We start from the raw sequence: 10755 nt of genomic DNA, 5'->3' as shown, positions 1-10755 counted from the left end.
CCATCCGATCCGGTCCAGTTTTGAAAACCATGGTGATGTGGGGTGATCCAACCCAGCACATTTGAGGCTGGGAGGCCCAGCCCACGAGTGCCAGATTAGGGAACGAGATCCACTACAACAGGGATTACCCTGCCCCCATAGTACGGAGCCAACCACGATGTGCTCACCTGACCCTGCCAAACCCGCTATAGGCCCTTGTATGGCTCCCATCTCAGGCGTTCATCTCCACTTACCTCCAGACAGCTCAAGTATAAATAGAGGACCCCGCTCTAGGTAAGGGGGGTTACAAAAACTCAAGACTTACAACTATTGTCATAATAGATATTGCAATAACTGCGGTAGTGACTTCAGTCTATAACTATCTACCAGGATCCCGTCCCGGTACTCTCCCTTCTTACCCTGTACTATCTTGACCATCGGAGACTTTGCCTCGGGTTCTCACCCGGGGCCTTTGACGAGTCTTTGCCATGCAACACTTTGGCCATTTATCCTCGACTTCTAGAGTACTCGGGGTCCACCACACCTCGGCCTCAGCGGCGATCTCTTCGAGTCCTCAAAGCCTTCAACCAGCCTTCAGAGTCCAGGGTCGGAATTACTTTGTTGTCCTCGGCCATTCCGAGCACCAACAATTGACACTATCTGTGGGAACGACACTGATACGTTCCCCGAAAGAACTATAGCAAGTTAACAAGTCCCCAAGCTCCAACGAATCAGCATGGTACGAAGAACGAGAAATACGCAAAATCTTGTCACCAATGAACAATTCCAAGCCGTGCTTGACTGCCTGGAATATTTGACACAGCGAGTCGAGCAGAACTTCCCCCAGGCAGGAGGTCGTTGAAGGGATGAGAGATCCATCATATGGATGCTCGAACCCTGTAGGTAGGTTGGGCAAAATTTCAAAAATTTCTCTCTCTCCCATATGGGAATCGCATTCCCTGTTTTAGAAAATCTGCATTTTCAAGGATCAATCTTGAACCAAGAACCAAACTAGATCAGAAACCAAAAGGTAGGAGAGGGATGTACCTGATACGGAGTAGCAGTAACTCCCAACGAAGGTGTTCACACCCAAGGAAAACTCCAAAGACTGCTCCCACTGAAGATGACATAGCGTAGGGTGGAGCAGAATCAGTAGGTTCTTCACAAGAACCGAATCCTTCTGCACGAATTCGATGGAGGGAGTGTGAGCACGACTTCAGATCAGTCTTTCCCCAAAGACTGATATCAAGAACACTTCTTGATCGAGCAGAAGATGGCGCAGTCTTACTATAACTATCTTCTCTCCTTCTGTGATCTGAGATCAATTGTGATGCTGTGTAGAATGGTTCGCCCCCTCCTCCTTTTATAGCCTTAAAGAGAGCTCGTAATCTCATTAGGAGTTTCCTAATCCAAATCTGTATTTGGACCAGGAGTTATCTTTAAGAGATAAGGATAAGCCCTTATCTTATCTATAGATTAGATCAGCCCTCATAATCTTATTAGGAGTTTCCAAATCCAAATCTGTATTTGGATTTGGACTCTCTGAGTGGATAGGGATAACTCCCAATCCTATCTGCTGATTCAAATCCCAGATCCGCCCCTTCTTTAACTAATCAAATTAGACCAGTTCAAATTGGGCTTTAGGCTCATTAAGTCTATTTGCTCACTAACATTCCAAACTACTGCCCAGTTGGGTTTCCTTGTATGGCATGGGACCCAAACATTGATTTACACATCAGCCACATGGGTTCAACCTAGCCTCTTTTATATGGCTTGGCCGAATTCACTGTTATGGGCAGTGAACCCCTGAGCCCATCACCATGGGCTCTTAATGGGCCCAACACTTAAAGTAAGTGGTCCCTGGGCCAAGCCACCTTATAAAAACTCGGGGACTGTGGGCAGATGCAAGATAACCCATCGAGTACTACCCTCAATGGTCTTACACTTAACCTCTCAGCCCATAATGATCAAACACTGCCCGACAAGAGAGGACCTCTCCCTCGGCTACAAGGAACAGTGCTACACTCTCTACTCACATGGATCCTGGGAATTAAAACCTTTTGCAAACATTTTGAAACCATAATATATATGTATATCTTTATATAAATATAGTTTGCAAAAACAAATTTCAACGATTGAAATCGGCTACTGGCAGCTTTGGTTTCCATCAAAGAGAGTGCATCCCCGATCATTACCTTTGTCCGATAAAGGGGTTGATCCTGTCATTGTGATCAACCACTCAGATGAATTCTCAGACTGTCCCAACATATCCAGGTTTTGACTCCCTCTAAAGATCTCACTGATTGGCATATCAAAGACAGCCCAATCCAACACCTAGTGCAGTATCATAATTGAGTCTAGGGGTTAGGTGTAACATTCTAGTTTTGCCCACCAAACACCAAGATCCAGGGCAATACTGGAATTCTGGTTCGGTTCAAGGTTTCAAGTAAACCTACACTACATGTACCTTGGGTCTCACCCTGGTAGCTGAGACAAGCCACCCCAACCAACTTGGCGGCACATCAGTGTCAGCCTTGGTAGGATAAATCTCCCCAGACTTACCCAATGGCTGTGAACATTCTAAACTAACACGAGTCTCATAAGTGTCCAGTTTAAGGGTATTACACAGAAACACACCATAATAACATGAATCAAATATGTACTTTATTCATTTATAATAAATGTCATAATGTACATCATTCCGATTGGAACTAAGGGCATACACTGTCTAACAACTCCCACTTGCACTTAGGTCCAATCTGGTATAAGCCGGAGTCCCATACTTTCCACGTGTTTCTCAAACACTTTCTGTGTCAGTGGCTTAGTCAGTGGGTCTTCTACATTCTTCACTGATGCTACCTTCTGAATCAGGACGTCCCCTCTTCTAACTATCTCTCGCAGTACATGGTACTTCCTCTCGATGTGCTTCGACTTCGAGTGGGGTCGTGGCTCCTTAGCCAGAGCGTTAGCTCCATTATTGTCACACAACAACCGAATGGGTGATGTGCTGGATGGAACTACTCCCAATTCATGATGAACTTCTTCATCCATACGGCTTCTTTGGCAGCTTCACTTGCAGCAATGTATTCGGATTCGATTGTTGAATCTGCAGTGGACCCCTGTTTGCTACTTTTCCAGCAAACAACACACGATCCTATCGTGAAAACATACCCAGATGTAGACTTTCTATCATTTGGATCCGACTGGAAATCGACATCAGTATACCCTTGGATCTGTAGTGAGCTACCTCGAATACCAGACAAAACTCTTTTGTCCTTCGAAGGTACTTAAGCATATTTTTCACAACAGTCCAGTGCTCTTGCCCTGGGTTGGCCTGGAATCTGCTTACCACACTCACTGCCTGAACAATGTCAGGACGAGTGCACAGCATGGCATATATGATGCTCCCTACGGCTGAGGCATAGGGAACATCCATCATGCCCTCAATCTCCTCGGGAGTCTTGGGAGACATCCCCTTGGAGAGAGTGACTCTGTGCCTGAAAGGAAAATTTCCTTTCTTGGAGTTCTCCATGTTGTATCTCTTGACTTTCTTGTCAATGTAAGTAGATTAGGATAATCCTATTATCCTCTTCGATCTATCTCTATAGAGTCGAAGACCCAGTATATAGGAGGCTTCTAGAAGATCTTTCATGGAGAATTGCTGTGAAAGTCATACTTTCACCGTAGTCAACATTTCTACATCATTCCCAATGAGTAGAATGTCATCCACATACAGAACCAAGAACGTAACCTTATCCCCACTGGATTTCCTTTAAACACAGGGTTCATATGGATCTTGCTCAAAGCCAAACTTTTTGACAGTAGAATCAAACCGGATGTTCCAACTCCTAGAAACTTGCTTAAGTCCATATATGGATCTATTTAGTTTACATACCATGTGTTCCTAACCCGCAACTATGAAACCTTGCGGTTGCTGCATATAGATATCTTCAGTAAAATCTCTATTCAGGAACGCAGTTTTGACATCCATTTTCCAAATCCCGTAGTCATGGTATGCTGCTACAACTAGTAGGATCATAATGGATTTAAGCATGGCCACCGGCGAAATGGTTTCCTCATAATCGATGCACTCTTTCTGAGTATAACCTTTTGCCACCAGACGAGCCTTGTAGGTCTCAACCTTACCATCGGGGCCCTTCTTCCTCTTATAGATCCATTTGCAACCAATTGCTTTTATCCCGGGGGGCAGATATACTAGAGTCCAGACTCCATTGGTCTCCATTGAGTCCATCTCAGCTCTCATGGCATCTACCCACTTCAAGGAATCTATATCCAACATAGCTTTTGTATAAGTCACGGGATCCTTCTCACAAGTCATAGCTTCCACCAGGTAACTATCCTGGTCATAGCCAAAACGGACTGGAGGCCTGGAAACCCAGGTAGATCTTGTAGGTTGGTCACTACCTAGAACTTGTGGGACATCTCTCACTGACCCTGAGCTCTCCTCATCAAGAATAACTTCCTGACGATGATTGTTCAGGATGTAATATTCCTCCAAGAAATGGGCATTTCGGCTACAGAACACCTTCTGTTCACCTGGGTCATAGAATAATAGGTAACCCACAGAGCCCTTGGGGTAGCCTACGAATAGGCAACGACTGGTCTTGGATTCCAATTTGTCCGCACTCGTTCTTTTAACGTGTGCTGGACAACCCCAAATCTTCAAGTGTCTGACACTTGGTTTCTTTCCAGTCCAAAGTTCATATGGAGTATTCGGAACCGATTTGGTTGGAACCCGATTCAGCACGTAAATCGCAGTCTCTAATGCGTAACCCCAAAAGGATGTGGGTAACTCTGAGTGTATGAGAAGCGACCGGACCATATCTAATAAGGTCCTATTCCTCCTCTCTGAAACACCGTTAAGTTGTGGTGTAGCAGGAGGAGCTAATTGTGACACTATCCCATTGTCCTTTAAGTAGTCCCTGAATTCGTTAGAGAGATATTCGCCACCTCGATCTGATCGAAGGGCTTTAATTTCTCTCCCTAACTGTTTCTCGACCTCTTGTCTAAACTCTTTGAACTTTTCAAAGGATTCAGACTTGCGTCTCATTAGGTACACGTAACCATACCGAGTAATCATCGGTGAATCTAATAAAATACACGTGCTGGTTACGAGTCCTAACACTCAGGGGACTACATACATCAGTATGTATAAGGTCAAGCGTGCCTGTACATCTTTCTGGTTTACCGTTAAATGACCATTTCTTCATGAAGGCAAGGTTCACAAGTGGGAAGATCTTCTACAGTTAGAAAATGCAAAGGACCATCCTTTACCAACCTTGTGATACGATCTATATTAATATGGCCAAGTTGGTAATGCCACAGGCACGTGGGATTAACTGTATCATGGATTCTTTTCTTGGGATATCATCTGACGTAGTTTCGGCTATGTTAGTTTCCAGAGAAGGATGGAGAACATAGAGACCATTCTCAAATTCTCCGTATGCGATGAATTTGTTATTTTTTTTAATAGTAATCGTATTACCAAAAACAATAAAATATCCATCTGCACATAATTTTGAAACAGAAATCAAAATTCTTCTCAAATTTTGTACATAAAGACAATCTTTCAGTACAACTGATCATTCTTTGAAAAATAACTCTACGGTTCCTATAGCCATAGCTATAACACTTGTAGAAGTCCCCAAGTAAAGAGTTACTTCTTCGTCATTCAGTCTTCTACTTATCCTGAACCCCTACAATGAGTTACACGCATGAGTTGATGCCCCAGAGTCAATACACTTGGAAGCAGAAGTAACCAATAAATTGGTTTATATGACACAGGATTCGAAATTATCTTTCTTGGATTCCAGGTACTGAGGACAGTTCCTCTTCTAGTGGCCGGTCTATTTGCAGAAGTGATAAGCATCCGATGCTTTGTCATTCTTCCGCTTCTTGGACTTGGTGGCTTTCTTTTGGGGCTTCTTCTTTGCCTTCCTCTTTTTCTTGGCTGACTTGCTAGCTTCAACAAGCATAGCAAGAGGCTCATCCTTCTTAATTAGTTCTTTGGCCCTTTGCAACATATTGTTGAGTTCCTGAATGCTGACATTTAGCTTGTTTATGTTGTAATTCATGATGAACGGATTGAAGGAATGAGGCAAAGAATTTAGGATGGTGTCTACCTTAGTGACATGGTCCAGCCCGGATCCAAGAGCCTCAAGTTCATTGATGTAGCCCATCATCCGAAGACAATGGTCATGAACCTATTGGCCCTTAGACATTTGTGCGGTCATGAACTATTTCAGGACCTTTTGCCGAGTAGAACGTTATGCTCTTCATACATTGTCTTTAGACTGTCCAATATGTCCTTGGCAAGATCGATCTGATCGAACTACCTCTGTATCGGATTGTCTAGGGAGGCAATGATATAGCACCGGGCCAGGGAATTTTTCTCTTCCCACTCAAGGTATTCCCTCCTTCGGGCCTCAGAAGCCCTATCTCCCGTACGCTCCGGGGCAGGGTTTTTAGCCACATTGTCCAACTTCTTCGAAGTCAGGACCAGCATAAGGTTACGGTACCAGTCAACATAGTTTGGGCCCTTAAGTTTATTGTCATCTAATGGCTTTGCAAATTTCCCGTTTGCCGTTTCTAGTAAAAAACAAACATTAGTCCACAACCTAATTTGATTCATGTTGTCTACATAGATATGGCTTTTAATCTATGTTCCAATTCCATTTATTCATCTCTGAGATTTCCCTTCCATATCAGTGACGGAGACAGCGACTTATGTCTATGGAAATGTGGGAAATCACATAGGGTGCATGGAGCCAACTGTTTCAGTTGCATAACCCCACCACCTTTTTGTGAAGGATCATATCCACTCATCACATGACCTTTCCCTTTGGCCTATGTCAGACAAGGTTCATTGCCATTTTAGGTTAAACCTTTCTGTCCAGTGAGTGTTCACCCATCATATTCGTGAACACCAAGGTACCGTGAGAGAGTCTTCCATTTTATGATAGGCCCCTCCCACATCGGTCTATGACGCCCCTATCATCTTATGAAACATTCCAATAGATCCAACAGCAAATGGATAGCCTAATATTATGGTGCGTTTCCTCTTTATTGAAGGACCCATCTTCATGCTAATGATGGAAGGCCTTTAGAGAGTTCATCATATGAATCTCCCTATCACATGCACTCATATTTCTGGAGGGAACAAAGTTCTTCCCTAGTTTAATTTAGGTCAAACCAAAGTGGCTCCCACTGACTTTCATAAAGCCAGATTTAGGTGGGCCCTAAACGACTAGGGTTCCGCACGGATCCTCTTTAGGGAGGTGTGTGGGGCCCACCACGAAGGGAGATCATCTAATGATCTTTAGGGACACCATGGCAATGATGTGCATTCAGCCATGGTGTGTGCAAGAGCCACTATCGTATCTGCATGGGCCAAGTACTTATGGCCCATGTACGTTGCACATCACACATCCATACATCACATGCAAGGATAGAATTGATCCAATAAATTAATATCTGTAAAGCCCATTATTAAAGCCCAATTTAATATATAATATTACTGATTAATACTATCTAGGTACATGGGCTGAATAGCATTAAGCAGTTCGGCCCATATAGCTTTTCTACAGTTGGTGGGCTTTAGCAGTTTTAACTCCTTAAAACTGGGCCTTATAGGTGTGGTCCGAATTAAGTCTCACAATTAAACATCAATCCCTTGACCCAAAAGTGGGAAATTAGGGCTGAGATCAGCCCCCATCGAACCACAGATTCGGTCCAACCAGTTTGGTCCAATCTGGTTCGAATGGGTCTAGGGTTTGATTTTCAATTCAAGAATTAATTCAAGAAAACAATATGAAATTAATTACCGATCAAAGACAATCAGAAATCAGTAACAGGGCTGTTCGCACATCTCAAATCTGCAAAACAGACGTTAGATCATAGTTTGCAGTTTCATAAACTACAAATCGCAGATAGCGATTTCCCCATCTGCGAATTCTCCTTCTCTTGTGTAGCCATATTCGATCATGAAATAAAATAAATAGAAAACCCTAATTTTTCTATTAATATTACATCAGATCGAATTTCTATACATTCAGTCTAAAAAATAAAAAAGAATTAATTACAAACCAGAATGTAAAAATCTGCAAATCGCAGATATCCTGCGCCAATAAAGAATTCGATCTCCTTTGTACGAACAACCCATAAATCAAGAAAATTATAAAGAACAATTCTAAATAAAATTCAGATTTATAAAGAATTAATTTCAGATCATTCGCCCTTGATATGGGAAACAATTTCCCAGAAAAAACCACAATCTACGCAAATCGGGTAGAACGCCTTCTGCCCATTTGCGCAGGTTCAGATCTGATCTATTTCGCTTCAAGATTTGAACCATGGCTCTGATACCACTGAAGGGATGAGAGATCCATCATATGGATGGCCGAACCCTACAGGTAGGCTGGGCGAAATTTCAAAAATTTCTCTCTCCCATATGGGAATCACATTCCCTGTTTTAGAAAATCTGCATTTTCAATGATCAATCTTGAACCAAGAATCGAACCAGATCTGAAACAAAAAGGTAGGAGAGGGATGTACCTGATATGGAGTAGCAGTAACTCCCAACGAAGGTGTTCACACCCAAGGAAAACTCCAAAGACTTCTCCCACTGAAGATGACACAGTGTAGGGTGGAGTAGAATCAACAAGTTCTTCATAAGAACCGAATCCTTCTGCAAGAATTCGATGGAGGGAGTGTGAGCACGACTTCAGATCAGTCTTTCTCCAAAGACTGATATCAAGAACACTTCTTGATCGCTCCTACAGTGGAGATCGAACTGGCAGTAGCGACAGTAGGAGGAGGGCGCAAGAGCAAAAGATGGCACAGTCTTATTGTAGTTGTCTTCTCTCTTTCTGTGATCTGAGATCAGTTGTGATGTTGTGTAGAATGGTTTGCCCCCTCCTCCTTTTATAGCCTTAAAGAGAGCTCATAATCTCATTAGGAGTTTCCTAATCCAAATCTGTTTTTGGTTCGTTCTCTTTAAGAGATAAGGATAAGCCCTTATCTTATTTGCAGATTAGATAAGCCCTCCTAATCTTATTAGGAGTTTCCAAATCCAAATCTGTATTTGGATCTGGACTCTCTGAGTGGATAGGGATAACTCCCTATCCTATCTGTTGATCAAAATCCTAGATCAGCCCCTTCTTTAACTAATCAAATTAGACTAGTTCGAATTGGGCTTTAGGCCCATTAAGTCTATGTGCTCACTAACCTTCCAAACTGCTGCCCAATTGGGTTTCCTTGTATGGCGTGGGACCAAAACATTGATCTACACATCAGCCACATGGGTTCAACCTAGCCTCTGTTACAAGGCCTAGCCGAATTCACTGTTATGGGCAGTGAATCCCTAAGCCCATCACCATGGGCTCTTAATGGGCCCAACACTTACACTAAGTGGTCCCTGGGCCAAGCCACCTTATAAAAACCCAGGGACTGTGGGTAGATGCAAGATTAGCCCATCAGGTACTACCCTCAATGGTCTTACACTTAACCTATCAGCCCATAATGATCAAACACTACCCGACAAGAGAAGACCTCTCCCTCGGCTACAAGGAACATTGCTGCACTCTCTACTCACATGGATCCCGGGAATTAAAACCTTTTGCAAACATTTTGAAACCATAACATATATGTATATCTTTGTATAAATATATTTTGCAAAAAAAAATTTCGACGATTGAAATCGGCTGCTGGCAACTTTGGTTTCCATCAGAGAGGGTGCATCCCCGATCATTACCTTTGTCCGACAAAGGGGCTGATCCTGTCACTATGATCACCCACTTAGATGAATTCTCAAAATGTCCCAACATATTTAGGTTTTGACCCCCTCTAAGGATCTCACTGATTGGCATATCAAAGACAGCTCAATCCGACACCTAGTGCAGTATCATAATCGAGTCTAGGGGTCAGGATTAACATTCCAGTTTTGCCCAACAATCACCAAGGTCCAGGGCAATACTGGAATTCTGGTCCGGTTCATGGTTTCAAGTAAACCTACACTGCATGTACCTCGGGTCTCACCTTGGCAGTTGAGACAAGCCACCCCAACCAACTTGGCGGCATATCAGTGTTAGCCTTGGTAGGATAAATCTCCCCAGAATTACCCAATGGCTGTGAACATTCTGAACTAACACGAGTCTCATAAGTGGCCAGTTTAAAGGTATTACATAGAAACACACCACAGTAACATGAATCAAATATGTACTTTATTAATTTACAATAAATGTCATAATGTACATCATTCCGATTGGAGCTAAGGGCGTACACTATCTAACAATCACCCCCAAGGTGACCACCCCACCGAGTTGTCAACACAGCTAGGCCAGTGCGGGTCTACCACCCAGTCGGCCCCCAACCTCGGCCACGTGGAGCGGGCCGAGCCCTCAAGAGTCTAGCAGCAATCGCCCGGCCGACCCACGTGGATCGGGCATTGCGATCATTCCAGTACCCATTCCAGGGCCAAGGGCCGATGTCAAGCCTCTTCCCCTCACGTCTCGGACCTCCGGGATGTCCTTAACGACCGCCGTGCTAAACGCGAAGCATGCGGTCTCAACTCTGAGCACTCTAGAGTCCATGCCGAGCACCACCATGTTCATGAAGATCGGGATGGCACACAGGCCATGTCCGACCCCATGTTCGCCGAACTCCAAGCCGAGCTCGGAGCTGTCAAAGATGAGCTCAAACAGGTGAAAGTGGGCTGAACCAACACCTCATCCGGACAAATCTCCTATCAAGGGAGAA

The sequence above is a fragment of the Nelumbo nucifera genome, chromosome 1 (genome assembly GCF_055504915.1).
Source record: "Nelumbo nucifera cultivar China Antique chromosome 1, China Antique-T2T, whole genome shotgun sequence".
NCBI lineage: Eukaryota > Viridiplantae > Streptophyta > Magnoliopsida > Proteales > Nelumbonaceae > Nelumbo > Nelumbo nucifera.
This window is presented reverse-complemented; position numbering follows the sequence as displayed.